Source organism: Pleurodeles waltl, chromosome 1_2 (assembly GCF_031143425.1).
Source record: "Pleurodeles waltl isolate 20211129_DDA chromosome 1_2, aPleWal1.hap1.20221129, whole genome shotgun sequence".
NCBI lineage: Eukaryota > Metazoa > Chordata > Amphibia > Caudata > Salamandridae > Pleurodeles > Pleurodeles waltl.
Window position 1 is genome coordinate 978700626 of NC_090437.1, and position 20800 is coordinate 978721425.

The 20800-nt window shown below is 45.1% G+C and overlaps 1 protein-coding gene across 2 annotated transcripts in view; it reads left to right on the plus strand.

Moving 5' to 3' along the window:
- The window catches only part of SGCB (sarcoglycan beta), a 210123-nt gene that overhangs the window by 15999 nt on the left and 173324 nt on the right, over window positions 1–20800 (plus strand). The gene's annotated exons all lie outside the window — the stretch shown is intronic.

Consider the following 20800-nt stretch of genomic DNA (forward strand, 5'->3'; position numbering starts at 1 on the left):
TTATTTTAAGCCACATTAGCAACTTTCATGGTTTCAGCATCACTAAACCATGTTTAGAACTAAACAGTAGTTAACATGCTAGTTTGAGGTTTTTTTTTTTTGCTTCACTTCTGCAGAGTGAAATTGGCTAGGGAGACTTTAGCCTTCTCTGAACAACTTAACGCACCATTTCTACAGATGCTTATGGTAGTGCTTTGCAATGCCAGCGGTTAAGTATTTAGACATAGAATAAGCATAATGTAAATTATCACTTAGCACCTTTCTATTTCAATCCTTGATGTCACGAGCCAAAACATATTTTTTCCTCTCACTCCCCGAGTTACATTTAGCTTCGCCCTTGTTGCTGTATATGGATCCACAGGGGTGAGATCAGGGATGTGGAATTCCTATCGCCCGACGCCCGGGACATCTTGTTTGGGGTCAAGGGCAACAAGTTTTTATGTTTACTTTGTCCTTGGGACAAGTAGGCCCAACCCTCTGCAGCACAAACCCTTTGGCTGACTGTTTACAGAGAGTGGAACTCTCTGCAGTTGAGGTAATGTGTTTCCAAGAGATAATGCTGTTCGAACTTGTATTTATGGTTCATTATTTGAAATCCTTCATTATTAGGGTGAGTGCTGTAAATAAATGTTTTAAGGTCACACTTCACTACTGATGTTGGTTCCAGTACAAAAAAAAAAACGTGTATACACGTTTGAAAAGTTTAGGCTATGAGGCTAAGTATAATGCTCCCAGAATGCTCTCTGATTAGATGCAAATGAAGTGTCATTTAGTAAAATGTGTTGGTGCATGCTAGTATTTCCCAAAAATATTTCTAATGGAAAATCAGTGTAACCATTTTCAACACGATTATGGCAAGCATGAAAATAAACAAACACTGACAAAGCCAACTGATCTGACATATTTTTATAAGTCTTTTAGTTTCATCAATGCGTGTCTTGTTTTGACATGGCTTTTGTAACACTTTATTGTTGTGGGAGCTATCAGGCCCTCAACACTGTAACAAACACTGGCAAAAAAAAAAAAAAACATTTTTGAACTCTAAAAGCACACGTTGCCACCAGTGGCATAACAAAGGCCCCGCAGCCGCCCTCCTGGGGGCCCCTTCAGCACAGCACCTGGCCTGAGTGAGTCTGGAGAGGGGGCTCCTCCATGTTCTTTGCAAAGGGGCACCCTCCAGTTTCGTTACGTCAATGATTGCCACTGTAGTTCCTGACACTGAACAAAACTACTTTGTGTGCCAATATGCTCCTTGTGGAAGAGCAGAATGCGATCGCTCAAAGTAAAGCCAGCCGAAAGAGAGAGAAATAGAAGTTTAATAAAAACAAAATGTTTTGTTAACACCAGACCTAATTAGGGACCAAGACCCACATGTAGGTAGCTTTTTGCATGTCGCAAACAGCGACTTTCGCTGTTTGCGGCGTGCAAAAAGCACATTGCGATGCACAAACCCAGTTTTGCCATTCGGTAACCTGGTTACCGAATCGCAAAACGGGTTTGCGACTCGCAATTAGGAAGGGGTGTTCCCTTCCTAATTGCGACTCGCAGTGCAATGTAGGATTGTTTTGTGACCGCGGGCGCAAACCAATCGCAGTTTTCACCCATTTCAAATGGGTGCTAACACTTTCGCTAAAGGGAAGGGGTCCCTATGGGACCCCTTCCCCATTGTGAATGTCACTGTAAACATTTTTCAGAGCAGGCAGTGGTCCTGCGGAACACTGCCTGCTCTGAAAAAATGAACCGAAAACGTTTCATTTTTCGTTTTTGTAATGCATCTCGTTTTCCTTTAAGGAAAACGGACTGCATTACAAAAAAAAAAAAAAAAAAAAACAGCTTTATTAAAAAGCAGTCACAGACATGTTGGTCTGCTGTCTCCATTCGCAAGGGGGTCGCAAATTGCGACCCACCTCATGATTATTCATGAGGTGGGCATTTGCGAAGCCCTTGCGAATCACAGATGGTGCCATCCTACATTCGGATTTGCGACTCGCAAATTGCGAGTCTCTCTGACTCGTAATTTGCGGGTCGCAAATCTGAACCTACTGACATGTGGCCCCAAATTCTTAAAGAAAGTCACAAAAGTGCACCCATGGTATATGTCGTACCCCTATAAAATATTTGTGAACTGTATTTTAGCATGGGTAAATACGATGTGTAGATTTGCTCATGTGAAAATCTATTGAGCATTTGCAAGTTCATTTTCCCTCCAGCCACTTTCTTCCCAACCCTGGAAGAAGTTCTAATTCTGCCATTGTCAGGAGTAAATGTCCAACCTTTCTTATTATGGGAAAATATTAGAGAGAAGCTGGTGAAAATCTTTAAAACATGCAGGTTAGTAGGTTTGCAGACTCAAATGCATTTCAGCCCTGGAACTATTGCTTACTGCTTCCTCCAGCCCCAGTATGCAGATCTGCAGAAAGGTGGAAAAATAAGGAAATTGCTACAGTAGGGTTTGAAACTGCAAGTATTCAAGCCCTACTAAGGTAGTAGCCCTGGCATAATCAGAGAGGCTATTATCAGAGCTCTTACATAATGAGATTGCTGCCATAATTTGTCGCCACACTACATGGCACCAAAGGGACAAGTAGATCTTTTTACAGGACAAGTAGATTTGAGAAGCAACCTGTCCCCTGGACAAGTAGATATTTTAATAAATTCCACACCCCTGGAGATACAAGTTCTTAGCAACCCTGTCTTGGGCATTGCTCATAAGGTTGGGCCTTTAGGGAGACTGCCTCAGTCGTGTTAGAGGTTCTGCAGTGTATATTTAAGTAAGTGGAATCCAGTACTTTTTAGGACAAACGGGCAAGTGCTTTGACCTGTTGTAAGTATTGTAGGCTTTTGACCACGCCCACCTCACGCCCATCCATTTCACTCGTTTGTGGGCTTGCCATTCAAAAATCTTTAGTTATCATTGATAAATGCTTTACATTTGTCCCGCCTCGCAGATTGACCCTGTTACATGGATAATTGCACGATTGCCAATGTGTTTGACTGTGAGCAAACTTCTTTTTCCTTCTGTGTCTCTCCCTCGCGCTCATGCTCATGGCGGCAATGGCGCTTGGAATCGACTCGCTTATGTCAACTAATGTTTTACTTTGTATTTTCAATTTATGTGGCAAGAAAAGTCCAGTTAGGAATTTACAGCACTGGGTAGTTCTAACCGTAGCAAATGTGAGACCCATTACATTGGAAATGCTTGTTACAATTACAGCGACGATCAACACATTGAACTGATGTTCATAGTTTATGGGCAAGATTTTCAGCTGTCTTTTGCAGGGTACCCTGGAAACTAGATAGGCTTTCATGTGCAAAACAAATCCAGCGTTTCACTCTAAAAACATAATAACTGTCCTCATCACCTCCCTTACTTGGCCCCAGACCACAACGTGCGAAACTATACATGTATGATGCATTAATAATAATAAGTATAATGTACGGGCTTGGTTTGCTTTCACTAACAACCAAGCTGACTAAAATCTCTGGAATGCACTTCTCAGTTCAAAGACGGCATTTATTATTATTTCACCACGAGGTTCTTAAAAAAGGAGTTTAGTAGATTGAAAGCACATGTTCAAAAATAGTCACAGCAATGAAAGGAAAATATACCAAAATGATTCTCAACTGCAATGTACACAGCAAACATATGTAGTTATGATTATGCAAATCAAAGAATGAAATAAAAATTCATCACCGTAGGGCCTGTCAGATGCTTCATCTTTCTCATGCCAGCAAGAAGATGACCCCGTTCAACTGCGAGAAAGAGATCTTCACCCTCACGGGACAGATATGGCAGGCATTCGACGTCTAATCCTGACCGAGGTCTCGGAAATTTCACCGCTACTGAGCAGGGCCGTCTTTTTATATCTGAAAGAACCGGAGAAGGGCTTTCTGGAAAAACTCCTCACATAAAAAAAGAACTATTCAAACATGCTGGCTAAAGTAGGTCAGAGTTGAAAGAAACAGGTTGGAACTGGCCATTCTCCCAAATTGTCTCTCTCAAGGCCAAACCGTTCCCTGCTTGCACTAACAAACATGTTCGGTGATAATATGTCCTACCTCTTCGGTGAGAAAGAATACGAAAATAAGCACAGTTTACAATGTGATAAAAAAATAAATACGGTCAGCCTTTAATATGGCAGTGTCTAACGCTACGATAAAGTCAATAGGCAGCTAAACTGAATACAAAATGTAATCTGCAACTGGTGAACACTAGTAAGCTAATCCAGGTGCAAAGTGGTGCAACACAAAGTCATTGGTCAAAAACATATTTCACTACAGGGCTAAACATGTGAATAGGCACAATATCAAATGTTCTCATTATATTGGTGAGTGTGAGCAATGATAAACATTAATAAGGTTAGCTTCTTTTATATGTTGTGTATGGCAAAAAATCAGAATCATCATGATTCAACTGAAAACTTTCACACCATGAATTCATTATCACATACGCATTTCATGGTATGTCACCAGGGAGACATGGGGTGGGAGTATCACAGGCCATGTCTCATAAATGGTAATAATTAGTGATATCACAACTCAGTTGTGCACTAACCTAAGACCACAGATGAGGCTGATGCAGCTTGCCAGAGGGAGATTTGAGCTGGCTAGTTTTGGTGATGTTCTTTTTTTGAGGTCCCCCTCTGTTCCCTTTGGTGTCTACCCTTAATGGTGACTGCACTGCTACTTAGTGCTTTCCTGCTCCTGTTCATATTATGTGTCATCATCCATTGCTGTCATTCCCTGCTCTTTGTGCTGTGTTCTCTCTGCTCCACTTCACAACAGTAAAATAGTAAATGATGGTGGCTATCTGCTAAAGATGCCGTGGTACCTCCAGGGTTCCCTTCCGTGGTGCACACTAAACTCGTTCTTGAGCCTTCTCAGTGTTTCCCTTCATCTTCTACAGCTTCCTTGTAACAACGTTGATAATTATTCCTCTTAGCATGACCAAAACTACCTCCACATGTAGAGGTGGGCGAGGCACTGAAAGCTGGAATCTGAATCCTGCTGTGGCACAGCTCAGTGGCGTGACATAGACCCCAGCAGCCCTCGCAGTACGTGGGGGCCCCGAACTCCAGGGGCCCCCTCAGCACAGTACCCTGGCTTGACAGCTCCTGACTGAGGTCGGCGGTTAGGCCCCTCTGTGTACTTTACGGGGGTGGAGGATCAAGTTTTGTTATGCCACAGACTCAGCTTGAGTTCCTATTGGAATGTCAAGCAAACAACTAGCTGAGCTTGAATGTGGCTTCTGCCTGTCGCGGCTGGCAACTTGAAAAAGTGGCGGGGCTGGGGCAATAAAACAATAAAAAAAAACTTAACCTGAACGTCTCTGCTGCACTACAGGCACAGACTGACTGCTTGCCCTGCGTCAATCATGCTGCTGCTCAGAGCAGCATTATGATTGGCTGGAGCGCACTGGCTGGGCGCTCCAACGTAGACTGAGAAGCCTGTGCAGGCTCTCTCCAGTGCCGGGTTGGAGAGAGCGCATGTGTGGTTGGCCGGCACGAGACGGCCATCCAAACATACATGCACACTGAAGGGACTGCTCTGTGCACTCCCCTCACTGCTCGTCACCCCATGGCCCCACCCGTTTAGAAATAAAAGGATAATAAACTTTATTATTTTTTTTAAAGGTTTGCAGCTCCTGCTGGCAGTGGGGGGTGGCGATGCTCTTCTGCCCTACCGGAGGAGCCGCCCCTCCCTGTTGCCCTCCCTCTACCCAGGATGTCTCGTTACGGTTAGAGCTGCAACTGTAGAAGTGGGGAATCTGGTTCGAGTCCCAACATAGGCTCAATATCCTGTGATTCTGGGCAAATCGGGTAATCTTCTCTTGACTATAATCAATGTGTATGTACATTTGTGCATTGTCACTGGTGCTCATTTAAAGCACTCGACCTCCAGGTTGAATTTGTGCTATGTGTAAAAACTACAGAAAAATACACTAAGATGTAAAAACAAAACCTTAACATAAGCAAAGACAAATAGATACCCATGTAATGACTGAGTTGTACAAAGTGAAACAAAGCCTGGATAAATCACGGCTTCCTTGCTTAAATTGCGTGATATTAGGCAAATATTTTATTTTACCAAAACTTTTTTTCTTTATTATCAAACACGCATTCAAATATGTGAACTCATCTGCCAGCTGTACAAAACTGTCACCTTAATAAGTATTTCTCAGTACAGTACTTTAACGTGCCCTATAAACGTCGAAGCATCTACATGTTAAAGTAATACACTTTCAATTAATTTTGAAGAGTATTTAACTTTTTTTACGTGATTTTTGCAGTATGACTTATGAGTGCACAGGCCCTTAGATCCGAGCTAGACTCTAAGCTCGGTTCTGGCTCGGTTCTCTCTGTTAATTCGTTGGCTCGCCCACCTCTATCTACATGTACTTTTAGACTCTAACGCTACTAACACCGTGTCTGTAATGATTGACTCTGGAACCCATCATCATAATGTCTGGCATTATTTAGACTGCATTTTAGGCTTTACCAGTTAATCAAAATAGAAAAGATTGAAGCAGAAAAATGTTATTTGCAGAAATATGTACTAAATCGCAACTCTAAAGTTTGCAATCGTGCGCTTACACATAGTTGAAGGTGGGCTACGCAGTCGGATGTGGCTTAGTAGGATGTATGTTTTACCTGTCCAGTTGGTTTGTATTTATTGGAGAACTGTAGCATTTCTTAACGAAATGCTATCTGTAGTATGCCAATGTTTTATCACTGCAAGGTCCTAATTAACAGCTCACTTGCTGGCTGCTTTCTTTGCTGCTCTTTGAGTTTTTTTACCCTTCTAGGTAAAACCCTTATTCTGCACCAAGAAGTAATAAACATGGTCATACCAGCAACTATGTTGAAATACATTGCACTGTAGGTTTTGTTACAAATTACATCTATGATTTTTATTGTCACGGATATCTTATGTATCCTCCTTGAAAGTTCCTTTATTCAAATAGTGTAGCCCACCTTTAAATAACACATTTCTATGTATGTACAATTTTTTATTCATACACATATAAGTTTGAGTGCTTCTTTGCACAAAATGCAGTGGTCTAAAACCCATAAATCACAAGAAACCGTGAGACAACACATTCATAGTTGCCTGTGAAATAGGTTTCAATCATCATAATGACAGCCCCCAAACCACTCTGCAAAATTTTACCCTCGTCGGGGCAACTTGGATTACGGGCATGTGTGACAAGGTTGTCTAAATCATACAGCAAAACGTGCAATTTATGCAACCCATTCTTTGGCAGTATTATATTCATCAACTTTAGCTAGAAACAACACTTTTTTTTTGTAAAATCTGCAGATTATGTTACAAATCCAGTAACTCCATAATTGTGTGGTAAACATTGCTGCCACAAATCTCCTAAATCCACCGGTCCCAACAAATCCATTGTTAAATCTTTTTTTTTTTTTTTTTTTAGAACTTTTCATTTAATTTTCGGGTATTTTTCAAACTTCGACATGCAAAGTTTACAAGCACACTTGTCAGGAGCAAGTGCTTTCCCGCAGTGGGAGTGAGGAAGAAGCAAACCCATATTCATTCAGGTTTAAAGAAGGCTTTAGAGGCAACCATGTACAATCCTAGTGTGTAGGGACAGAGCAGGCCAGGCTCACGGGCCCTATAATGAGTGTAGACATGCATAGCTTGAGGTACGGATATCAACACCTGTCACACCGAAGATACTGAAGGCAGCAGATGCGATTTAAACACCATTTCAGTATTATTTTGTTTCACGCAGATTGGATGGGCACTCAGCATTCAAACGAAAAGAATTATCAAAGCAGAACCAGGCACTTAGTCTCCACCACATAGGAAACCAGGCTCCAGTGTGTACCAGGGCAAATAACCGGCCAGCCAATGGGCCGAAGGGAAGGCCAGGGCCCACCCACACAGTTCGTTCCGTCCATCAACATATTAAACAGGAGAGCTCTAGAGTTGAACTGAGTTGCAAAGGCAAAAAGAAAAGTGGGAGGGCGAGACGCGCAGAACCCAGCTCCTGCGGTTCAGCAGTACCTCATCGGGATTCAGCCCTATAGGCGACAGATCCATTTACATGAGCTTTTTCTTTATGGAAGAATGAAAGAGGATTACAAATATATGAATGCCGCCAGGGCATGCCAAAGAGCAGACCACTTCCTATTTCAGCAAGGACGCACTGGAAACACACTGAATACAAGCAATGACATGGAAGGGGTGGCGGGGATTGGCAGAGACGAATTGGAAACAGGGGCAGGAGGGAGCATCTTGGGTTCGGTAGTGCGAGCCGATTGAAAGCACCATAGCCGCCATGAGCGTGAAGAACAGACACCAACGGCAAAAAAAAAAAAAAGTTTGCTCAAAGTGAAACATATCCGCAAGCGTGTAATTATCCATGTAACATGGTAAGTCCCCAAGGTGGTAGTAAAACTGCCCTAAGGCAGGACAAATGTAAATCATTTAACTATGACATCAAGGGATTTTTGAAAGGCAAGCCCACAAACGAGTGAAAGGGATGGGTGTGAGGTGGGCGTGGTTGAAAGGCCACAATACTGACAACAGGTTGCGCGTGACCTAAAAATACATAACAGGTAACGTGTGTACTATGGTCCTGTATTGCCATCTGTCGGTCTTGTGATTTCTGATGTCACCAGAACCCCCATTCTTCCCCCCCACCCCGCCAATGGCAATTCAACCAAGGAACCGGAAAAAGGCTCTAACAATCAGACAGACCAGACCACGAAGTTGAGTGGTGCCTTCTCCTTAGCACTTACAAATTTAGAAAACACAAACAGACTTATTGTGAGGTCTGCAAGGAAGTAGTGAATCAGTACTTGTATGCAGATAGTGATATCAAGTGATTTCCTAAATGCAAATTGCAAATTTGGGTATCTCAATTATTTAATTACTAAAATAGAAAGGGTCCTTCCCGATTGAAGTATTGAAGATTGAAGGGCACAGGAGGAGACAGTGCTGCAGCAATCATAACTTTGTGTTTTTTGGCTGTTACGGGCTAGGGTGAGACTTTGTCCCCCCACCTTCCAATCTCAGAGCACGGTCCCTACCTCCCAACGCAGAAGGAGACAGTGCTGCAACAATCTTTGACTCTATGTTCTGGGCCATAACAGGCCAGGTGGGACTTTGTCCCCAGCCTTCCAGTCTCAGAGGGCAGGCCCCCGCCAACATTCAAAAGCATGATCACTTCTCTGCAGCGTGGGACGTGCGCGGACTTGCACCCAGGCCAAAACGGGCCCGTCTTAGCCCAACAGAGGCTTGGCACCCCTCTTGTTTTTTGGCCTTGTCTGTGCTGCCTGTAATATTAATGACTGGCAATGACCCCACCAGTCACTCAACTTTTCTTGGCTCAAACTGTGCGAATTTTATTTTTATTTTTTGTCTTTTACATTGGCAGCAGCATGGGTAAAAGAAAGGTATACCCCACAAACCGCACAGGCTCACAGCAAAAACATCCATGTACGACCATTGACAGTTTTTTGGTCAGGTCGGTGGATCTTGTGGCTAATGAAGTAAAGCTTGCTGAGCGACACCTTTCACTGCCAACAGATGATCGAACAGCCTCCCTTTTATCTCTGATAAAAGAGAGGCTCAGCTTGGCAGACTCAACTTTAAAGCTACAGCTGCCTCAGTCCATTTCACCATTGGATCTGTGGGATCTCCCACAGGGGGCATGGGGTCGTCCATATTGGTTCCTCGAGAGGGGCGTGAGGCAGCCATGACTCAGTTTCCATCATGAGCCCTTCGAATGCAGATCCGCTTCTTAAGCGAAGGAAAAGAGTGTTAAAACAAAGGCTGAGGGTGGTCAAGATGGCGCCTGTCTAGGAGTAACCTACAGGAGGTCCGCTGCCCATGCAGCGGAAGGGAGCAGACCCAGGCACGGGAGTCCTTGCTCCAGGCCAGAAATCAATGGGATAAGTGCCCCGCAGTCTGCCGCAGTCCTGGAGAAGCCTGCGTGCAGCTGTTGGAACAGGTGTGAGACGGAGGCCCTGCTGGAACAGGTGTGAGACGGAGGCCCTGCTGGAACAGGTGTGAGACGGAGGCCCATGGAGCGCCGTACGAGCTGCTTTCAAGATGGAGGTCGCAATGGGCCTGGCGACAGAGGGCTGGGAGGAATGAGCAGACCCCCGGAGTGGCTCATGAACCCTGTCAGGCGGCGGAGGCACCAGAGGACGGTGGCAACGGCTGGTGGTGTGGCCGAGGCAAAAGGGTGGAGATTGGGTACCTGGCGAGTGAGTACGGCCGAAGAGGCTAATGGCGTCAGCCAAGGGGATGTAAAGAAGAATCGGCGGGGAGCAACATGGTTGCCGTGTGATTGCGAGGCTTCCTGCCCCTCCCACTTGGGATCCCGAAGCCGCTGCAGTTGGTGCCGCGCTTGCGGCCGGGCAGGATCGGGAGCGGAGAAGAATCGCCGGCGTCCCAAAGGATTCTGTCGCGGAGGAGAGAGTTGCGGCAGAGACAGAGGCGGCGGTTTTCAAATAACGGCATTCGCAGGTAACAGCGCGAATTAATGAGCCGTTACGGAGCAGGGCGACTCAAGCCTGATCGCGGGCTGAAATTTCACTAACCCATGGCCGGGCTCAACAATGAAGACACAACACGAGGGGATTGTTTTGTAGCAATAAGGTGAAGGCGCAAAATGCAAGGTATACAGCTTGTGTTTACTGGAGCTTCGCGCCGTGTCTGACTGCTGTTGTAGCTGCAGTATACATCAAGATAGCTACAAGTAGCGCTGACTGTATCCCCTCCGGACACCAGCGTTTCAGTGACAATTGTCTGTTATTCATTAAGCAGTCGCGCTTTCTCTCGCCGCAATAGCCACCATTAAGGACTCTGCGCATACCTGCACCCGTTTTTGCTGCCATTTATGTCATAACATAACAACGATTAAGGACGTGGAAGGAAAATAGAGGAGAAATGATCTGGCAAAAGTGTTGAGAGACTCTATTTTTAGGGGAGGGAAGAAGAAGAACCCTAGGAAGTGTCAATGCGACCGACTACGCACAGTAATATATTATGGTTTATGTCTACCCCCGCACGGCCATTAAGGAGCGTGATTAAACAAACAATAACAGAGGTGTTGGCGGCAGCGGTGGGCATAACAAGACTTATTCGATCACTATCTCAGACTATAACAATAAATATGGCACCCAAAGTCAATAGGTATCTGGGGAATAAAAGCGAGGGCGCTAAGATCGTACGCTCTGGCAGGGGAAAAGGAGAGTCTGCAGGAGTAAATAAACGTTTAATGTCTACAACCGGTAAAGTGGGGGGGGAAAATACTTCTACCTCAGGATTGATGAAAGACTCCAAGATGAGTGCTAAGATAAGCAACAGCCCTATCTCCCTGTTCGAAAACAAATTGAAAGATAAAAATCAATCAACTATAATGGCTTTTCTGGCCAGTGGAGTACAAGATGCCCCTGCTGCAAATGCACCCCCCCCCCCCCCCCGAAAAATAACTGGTCAGGAATAGGATCAACCCCTCCTGACTCAAGCGTGGGAAATCAAGATCAATGTGACAAATCTATAATAAGCCTATCAGGCAATCAAGACAACAGCCGGGCAGCAATCGGAAAAGTGCTTAGTCCCCCCGGAAATGAACAGCTACAAACCCAACAAATGGTGCAAGGCGAACAGCTGGATCTTCAGAACGAGGGGAGAATTGGAAGTCCATCAGGATACACAGTGGAGGAGAACAATTATACTAACCCCTTAGGCAGCCCTAAAAAACGGGATAACATCTTGGGGGGGAAAAATCCCCAATTAACTGACTGGGGCAGAGAAAGCAGTGACAAGTTTTACTCTCTGACAGAGGAGTCTGATCTTGGCAGCGCCAACTGCAGTTTTAGTGAAACTGATGAGAGTGAGACCTCTGAAACGGGCAACAAATCTCCAAGTGGGGAACATACAGCGCGTAAGGCTCGTCAACGGAAATCTGTTAAATCACGTTCTGGTTTACAAGAGGGCTCAAACTATGGCACCTATGAGTGGTAGGACTTTAAGGTGGGACTACTCGGGGATAAGCCTGGCAGATACTTTTACCGGTGGCAACAAAACCCCCACCAAAGATAAAACTGATCCAGAAGCCGCAGCCGGGAGTATTGGTAATTCTGGTGATGCTCACGCGATGGGCACCGAGACGGGGATCCTACAGTCAATTTACAGTTCAATCAAAGAGCTACAAACAGAGACTAGGATTGAAAGCCGTCGGGCTAGGGTCGCCACAAAGCGGCTGCAAGGATCTGTACGTAAGGTAGTGAAATCATGCATGGAAATTGAAGCCAAGTTATGCTCTATGGAAGATCGGATAGTGGCAGTCGAGGATGACATTGATACTCTCAAAGAGCAGAACACTGCCCGAGAAGGACAACTGACGGATGTGATGTGGAAGCTAGAAGATTTGGAAAACAGACAAAGAAGGAACAATCTACGATTTCTGGGTATACCAGAAGGACTAGAAGGGGACAATATACAGGCATATATGGTTGTTCTGTTGCGTGGGGCCTTTCCAGAACTGGGAAATCGGGATTGGGACAATGAGGTGCAGAGGGCTCACAGGTTCCCGATAAACCGTCGGGAGGGGGGACATCGGGCAGACTCTAAATACCCAAGAGCGATTCTGGTTTATTTCGGGAGCTATTTGGTACGTCAAGAGGTAGCCGATAAGACTCCTCCCAATACCCCACGCTCCTGCAATGGGGTTACCTTCTTTACCCGCCCCGACTTCTGTCACGCTACAGTGGAGCGGAGATGGCGGCTTCGGCAGCTCATCAAACCGTTCTTTGAGAAAGGAGGGGAGGCTTATCTGTTGGCCCCTGCTAGGCTAAAAACAATAATGAGTGGAAAAGTAAGATTCTTTACATCAGAAATTAAGGCAAAAGAATACTTGATGGGGGTAAATGTATAGCGTATAGAAGAACTAGTGAAGACATAGGCACTCGGGGCACCGGTGGGTGGGGTAGGTTGATGCATGCACGACACCAACATTCAGGCCATTCGGGGTCTGATTGCTCAAAAGAATGGGGGCCAGTATCAGGAGGGGAGGGAGGGATCAGGGAGGGGGTAAGGGGCGACTGGCCCTGGGGGAGGGAAGGGGGGGTGGGAAGGGGAAGGGGAAAGTAGGAGGGGTTGGGGGAGGAGCGATAGGGGTAAATCAGGGGGAGAAAATGGAAAGGAAACGATCAATGGAGGTGAGAGATAGGGGGCAAAGAAGTGGAAAAGGAAGGAAAGGGAACTCAAGAGATGGTGTAGCCAGAAATGGTAACTTGAGGGATTTCAAAGGGAAAGGTTTTGAATTTACAAAAAGGAAGGGGTATGGCTAGACTCAGAATTGTTTCAATCAATATATGTGGACTGAACGATCCTCATAAAAGAAGGAGAGTGGCCGAAGAACTTAAAACTTTTAAGGCAGATATTTTCTGCCTGCAAGAAACACACGTGGAATATAAAAACTCTGGGATCCTAGGCTCACTTGGTTTGAAGGCAATTGCCTGGTCTAAACAAGAAGCTAGAACTAAAGGAGTGGCGATTTTAGACCAGACTGGTAAATTAAAATTTACTCAGCAAAAGGCAGATACCGGTGGAAGATGGGTAATAATAGAATGTAGCTATGGCCATAATAGCTTTACATTATGTTCCATATATGGGGTAGTTACGGATGACCCGATTGTAATTGACACCCTCGCTATCGAGCTCACAGGATGGGCCCCTCCCTATATCATTTGTGGTGATTTTAACTTTAATGGCTCGTGGGAGGGACTACAGGATTTATTAGCACCCACAACTGAGAAGTATAAAGGGCGTAAACCTCGGGTGTACAAGGCAATGGGTGCTATTCAGCAAGAATTAGGGCTGGTGGATGCTTGGGTTAAGCTGCGCAAACCTGATCCCGGATATACTTATTACTCAGCTCCACATGTGAAATTAGCACGGCTTGATTATTTTCTAATCTCCCCTGTATTCTTAAAACAAGCCAGGATTGAGTTATACTCACGGATGGTGTCAGATCATAACCCTTTAGTACTTGATGTGGAATTGGATGGGTTAGAACCAAAAGTCAGCAGATGGACATTTGAAAGGGGACTTTTAAAAAATCCAGAATATTGTGAGCATATGAGTAAGTGGATAACTGAATTTTTGGGGTTCAATCAGGGGTCAGCCCCAGTAGAGATTGTCTGGGATACTCTGAAAGCTGGTATTCGTGGAGAAACATTAAGCTTTAGTATTAAAAGACAGAAGGAGGCTCAAGGGAAAATAATAGAGTCTCAAGCAAAGCTGCGGTCTGCAGAAAGACAGTTGGCTATAGCTATAGAAACCGGAGTAGATATAAAGAAAGCACAGGAAGAGGTGGCCATAATAAAAGCAACAGCAAATGAGGTTATAGCCCAAAAAATAGCAGAGAAATATTTAACGCAGCGCGCGCAAGGGTTTGAGTTTGGAGAAAAAGTCGGACGGCTGCTAGCGATTCGGGCAACCCAGAAAACAGCGGAAGGGGTAATTAGGGAGATCACAGATCGGCAAGGAGGGGTAACATCAGAAGTGGGCGGGATCAGAAAGGTGTTCCACGGATATTATCAGGAACTTTATGATGAAACATCAGTATATTCGGATGAAGATGCTTTAGAATTCTGGTACCCCATTAAGTTGGGAAAGCTAGATAAGGAAGACAAGTCACGCCTTGGAGAACAGATAGATGTCTCAGTAATAGAAACGGCAATAAACAATCTACCCACAGCGAAGGCTACTGGTCCTGATCTGATCCCTCTAGAATTTTATAAAGTTTTCAAACTACCTCTGCTTCCGGTTATGTTGGAGTTGTATACTCAGGTACAAAATGGAGGGAAAATCCCCCCATCTTGGGATCTAGCTAATATAGTTATATTTCATAAGAAGGGAAAACCCCCGTTAGATCCAGCCTCATATCGCCCGATCACATTAATAAATAGTGATGCCAAGATATATTCAAAGATTTTGGCAGTCCGATTGGCATTGGTGATTAAAAAACTGGTTTCTCCACGGCAACATGGGTTTATCCCAGGAAGAGATACAACCAATCATATCCAGAGAGTTCTAGCACTCTTTGATTCTACGGAAGTAGCAAAAGAGCCTATGGCGGCTGTTTTTTTGGATGCAGAGAAGGCATTCGATCGGGTGAATTGGAAGTATTTATGGCACGTTATGGAATATTATGGGCTAGGGAAGAAATTTATTACAGCAGTAAGGGCTCTATATAGATCCCCGACTGCGCAAATACAACTAATGGGAGGACAATCTGAGACTATACTAATTAGGAGAGGCACCAGGCAGGGGTGCCCTTGCTCTCCTCTTCTGTTTGCTTTGTATATAGATCCTCTGCTGAGACAATTGGAAGAAAATAGTAAGATTCCACCAATCCATAGGCAGGGATGGGATACCAAAGTCTTAGCATATGCAGATGATATAGCCATACTAACACCCTCTCCTGATTCAGCACTGAGAGAGATTGAAGTGGTGACGAAAAAATTCGGAAGGTTTTCCGGGTATCTGTTAAATGGAGCTAAGACACAGCTGTTGGCTAATCAATACACAAATATCAAAGATCCACGGAGGGTGGACCATGCAGTATATTTAGGTATTAATATTACACCAAATGTAGATGAAGTCGTAAACCTAAATTTAGATCCTATACTCGCCAAATTTAGAGATGATACATGCAGATGGAATAATCTACATTTAACCATTGTAGGGCGATGTAATATGATAAAGATGATCTTCCTCCCAAAGTTGTTGTATCTATTTCGTGCTATACCATTGAACTTTGCTAACGTAAAATTTAAAGAGATTGATAGAATAATTATGAGATTTATATGGGCGTATGGCAAGTGTAGGAGATCGAGTAAATTTTTGTCTCTTCCCCGTGAAAGGGGTGGGTGGTCCCTGCCGAATGTAAAACTATATCAAATGGCAGCAGCCTTTCAGCATATGCGTCCGCTACTGGGATCTGACACAGAAGGCGCTATAAAGGCAGATAGCCCCAATATATATGAGCTGCAGATAGGAGCTGCAGCCAATGGGTGTTTGGTAACATTCCATGAGCCTGGATATTATAAGAAAACTAGGTATAAAGTCCTAGGAGCGGCTCACAAGTGCTGGCGATTATGGTATAAAAAGAAAGGATTCGGTAGATACAACTATTATACCATGATCGAGAAGAATCCATTACTTCCTGAAATATTTCATGATAGATATATGGCTAAGTGGTGTACATCAGGTATTACCAGGCTAGGAAACTTTTTCGACAACTCGGGGGTCAAGACGTTTCGAGATCTACAGGAGCAATATGGTCTACAGAAAAGGGACTTCTTCAAATATCTACAGATAAGGAACTTTTTAGCGAAAAAAACAGGGGGGGTCCAGGGATTTAAAAGTAATCAACTGTTGAACGATATTCTGGCTAAGCCCAGCATAACTATTAGGTCAATTTACCCTATTTTAATGGTAGAAGAAGCAGATGATTTAGAAAAGAACAAGGAGAGGTGGAGTAAGAAGCTGGCGGATGGTAGTAATATTTTGAGATCACTGGAATTGGGATATACTATTCTATTCTCATCTTCCCTACAAGCACAGCATTACAAGACTTTGTTTGATCTGTATCATACACCAGCCCATCTTGCCAAATGGGGATGTGTGTCAGGAACAAACTGTCCAAGATGTGGGATGCATGGTGCAGATATTATACATATGATGGCCACATGTGGGGAGTTAAAAGCCTCAAGGGAAGGTATTCAATCTGTGTTGAAGGAGGTAGTGGGCTATGATCTTGTCCTCACGCCTGAGATAATGGTCTTTGGGACTGATGGCGAAATCGCTGGACCTCACAGAGCGTTTATCTTTGTAGCTATGGCGGTGTTTCGAATCTGTTTATCAACAGCATGGCTGGATCTACGACCCCCGTCCTGGCAACAATGGCTGGCTAGGCTGCTGTCTGTATATCACTTGGAGATGTCATTGTATGAACGGAAGGGGAGACAAGCCAGGAGGAAAGGGAAGATAATATGGGGTCTGTTTCAGGCTTGGATACAGGCCCACAATGATCGGGCCACTCCCTTTTGAATAAATCAATGGGTACCACTTCTAGATAGAGCTTGAGGGGTGGCTAGGTGTTGTGTTTTGTAGTACGTATGATATAACTTGGTAATATTTATTTATTTATTTATTTATTTATTTTTTTAAGCCTTCAGTGTATAATGACATATGTGTTATGTGTTTCCTTCCAATAAAAAAAAAAGTAAAGAAGAATCGGCGTATTGCAGCAGATCAGCTTGCAGCCAGGGCGGCTCTACCTGCAGAGCAGAGGAGGACCCACAGGCTGCCTGGTGAGACTGGTGGTGTACAGGGTGGATGACTGGAGGACTGAGAGAGGGGAAGAGGACTCAAGTTGGCGAGGCCTAACAAAGAGGTCAGGTGGAGGCCCCTAGTGCAGCGGGTTGAAGAGTGGCAGCGCACATGCTGAGGACTTAGTGCCTGGACTATGGGACGAGAGTCACTACCTGCTTGGGCAGATGATAAGTGGTCTGCATAGGATTATTTGCTGGAGGGGTGGCTACCTCGTCCAGTCATAATACGTTGGGGGACTGTTGAAACCAGCAGAAGAAGGCTGAGGGCACCACTACAGTGGGAACAGAGGCAGGGAGGCTGCAGCGCAAACCCTGGGCCAGGCTCAGTTGCAATGGTGAGTTGAATGGTGACGGTGGAAGTGGTTACTGGCTACAGAGAGTAATAGACAATAGGCCACCGACATTAGGTGAGGTGGTGATCTCTCTCTGTTGGTGCTTGGTACCGTCCTTCGCCCTCCCTCCTGACACCGGGGTCTTACCGGACACGGCGATGGCGTCCCATCGCAATACAAAAAAAGAATGGCCCCCTTAAAGAACTATTTGTATAAACCCCAGCGAAAAAAGCAGACCAACACAAAGATAGTACCACAGGAGACACAGGAGGTGACAAAACTAGGTGAAGAGGCTGCACCCGTTACACAAGCCTTCCTGGAGTAGGTGTTTGGTGTTGTCGGAGAAGACTTTGCCACACTTAAACAAGGAATAGCCACAGAGGTGACAGATCTGGGGGAGAGATATTGGTGATTTAGGCCAAAGAGTGGACTCACTGGAGCAAACACATGAATCTCGCAAGGAGGAAATGGAAGCGCATTGCTGAGAGTTGCTCGAGCTGCGGGACACAGCCTTAGCAATGCAATACCACCTGGAAGATTTGGCGAAAAGATCTTGACACTGTAATATCCTAAATAAAGGAGTGCCCTTGCAGGCAATATCTGGGAGCTTGGACGAGTGTGTAATTTGCCTATTTCATCACGTGGCCCCGGAACTCAAAGACCAAAATATGATGCTGGAACACACCCATAGAGCAGGGTGACCCGCCCGATCCCCAGGCCAGCCACAGGATAATCTGACCTGCCTTTGCTATTATAAACAAAAGGAAATAATCCTGGCTGCTGTTATAGACAAGTCCACCATAGATTTTGAGGGCTTCAAGATAGGGCTCTCCCAAGACCTCTCGATAATGACACTGCAGCGCCGCCGAAATCTCAGACCCCTGACGGAGTTCCTCTGTAAGAAAGGGATCCGATATAGATGGGAACATCTCTTTCTCATCCAATTTGTCTGGAACAAGGAAATTCAGGGCGTCTGGACCCCAGCAGAGACTCAAGCCCTTATAGCCATGCCTTCCTTCTCTGAGGAATCCTCTTCCCAAATGGCAGAACAATAGTTGGACCCTAAGGGGACAAGGAGACTACGACGAGCACCGGACGTGGGGGAAGGGAAACTAAACAAGCCTGCGGAGACCGAGAGCCGCAAAGAAAGGGTGGCGCTGCTAAGGCAACTTCGGTTCCATGAAAATGTATCAGCCGCAGACAGTGATCATTGAGATCTTAGAGTCTCCAAATCGTCCCATACCAGAATGGAAGATACAGTGGTCGCCTGTTGGAGAGATGCTTCCTCCTGTTAGACTGTCATTGAGCTCCGCTATGGATGGTACTGTTGGCACGGATCTCCCATTCCTTGAGAATTGGTGCAGAAGACAGAGACTTCTTCATCCCACGAGTTGGACCCCACAAGTTTGATTATTGGTGCTCCCAGGCGGGGAGCAGTTTTTTTTATATGTTCTATGTTTAACCCTCCCTTTATTCCCTTTGGCGATGGTACAGCATTAATCCGTATAGTGGGTGACACACAGAGGCACGGGGGCCTCATGGACTTACTCCTACCATGCAATATTGATTCATATAGTCATCCTTAATCTTAGGGGCCTTAACTCCCCAGTGTAAGGACTGACCCTTCTCTCACAGACTACCTAGGCTAAATGTGATCATTGTCTTATTCAGAAAACACACTTACTCAGGGTTGACTGGAAAAGGTTGCATTCTCGCTGGTTTGACCAACAATATTTTTCATCTGGACTGGGAATCAAAGCAGGAGTAGCTATAATGCTGGCAGCACACTTTCCGGGGAAGGTGCTACGGGTACACACGGAAATACCAGGGAGGCTTCTAACTCTGATTTGAAGGGATACAGGTTCACAGTAGCTAATATCTGCGGCTCAAATGATTGCCAAGAATTTTTCCTCCGGCACGCACTGGGCCGAGTGCTTACGTCCCCAGACTTGGATATTCTGGTGGGGGTAATTTTAATGTAGTACATGACGCACAGATGGGCAGATCCATGGGGCACACCCGGGGCATTATCTCCACCTTTTAGTGGATGGTTGGATGAGGTTGGACTGACGGACATCTGGCGGCAGACATACCCTCTACAGAGGGACCATACCTTTTTCTGTGAGGTACACAAGACATATGCGCAAATAGACTTTTTTTCGACATCACCACACATCACTAAGGCAACATCTGTTGTAGACATTGGAGTAGCTGCCCTTTCAGATCATGCACCTATTTCCCTATGGTTTGCGCCCCCTACTAGCTCATTGCCTACACGAACATGGTACCTCAGTAACCAGCTCTTCACGTATGAAGGCACACTTACAGAAATTAAAACTACCATAGAGAATTTCCTAGCTATAAATGATACCTCCAATGTGACTGCTACATTACTTTGGGCAACACAAAAAGCGGTGGTAAGGGGGAAATTTATTGCAATCACGGCACGCCTCAATTCTGATAGATGCACTAAACACACACAACTGGAAACTGCAATTAAAGGTCTAGAAACTGCACATAAAACCACGGGCAACTTAGTAATAAGGCGGCAACTAAACGTGTCCCGCAAGCAGTTGAGGACTCTTGACATGGGAAGTGCAGAATACGCTTTGCTATGGACGAAGCAACAATACTACATGGGGGGGAACAAAGCAGGATGCCTATTGGCCCAGCGTCTCTGCTTTCAGGCCATATTACTGAGAGTGACTGGATTGGAATCGTCAGCAGGTGAGGCAATTCAACTAGATGAACAGATAGCTGCGGAGTTTGCAGATTTTTTTTTATTTTTTATACTGCCCTTTACTTGGCAGAGGAGGTGACAGATGACAACATAGAAGAATTCCTTGCCCCAGTCCCCCTACCTAGGATCCCACCGGAGAGTACTAAATGTCTAGACAAAGATATAACATCCGCTGAAGTACTAATGGCCATACAATGTCATAAACCTGGCAAGGCCCCTGGTCATGATGGCCTAGGTGCAGAATTTTATAGGGCCTTCAGGACACTACTGGCCCCAGTATTGGTGCGGCTGTTTAATAAATTTGGCGCCACAGGACTTCTAGCACATACCATGCAGATGGC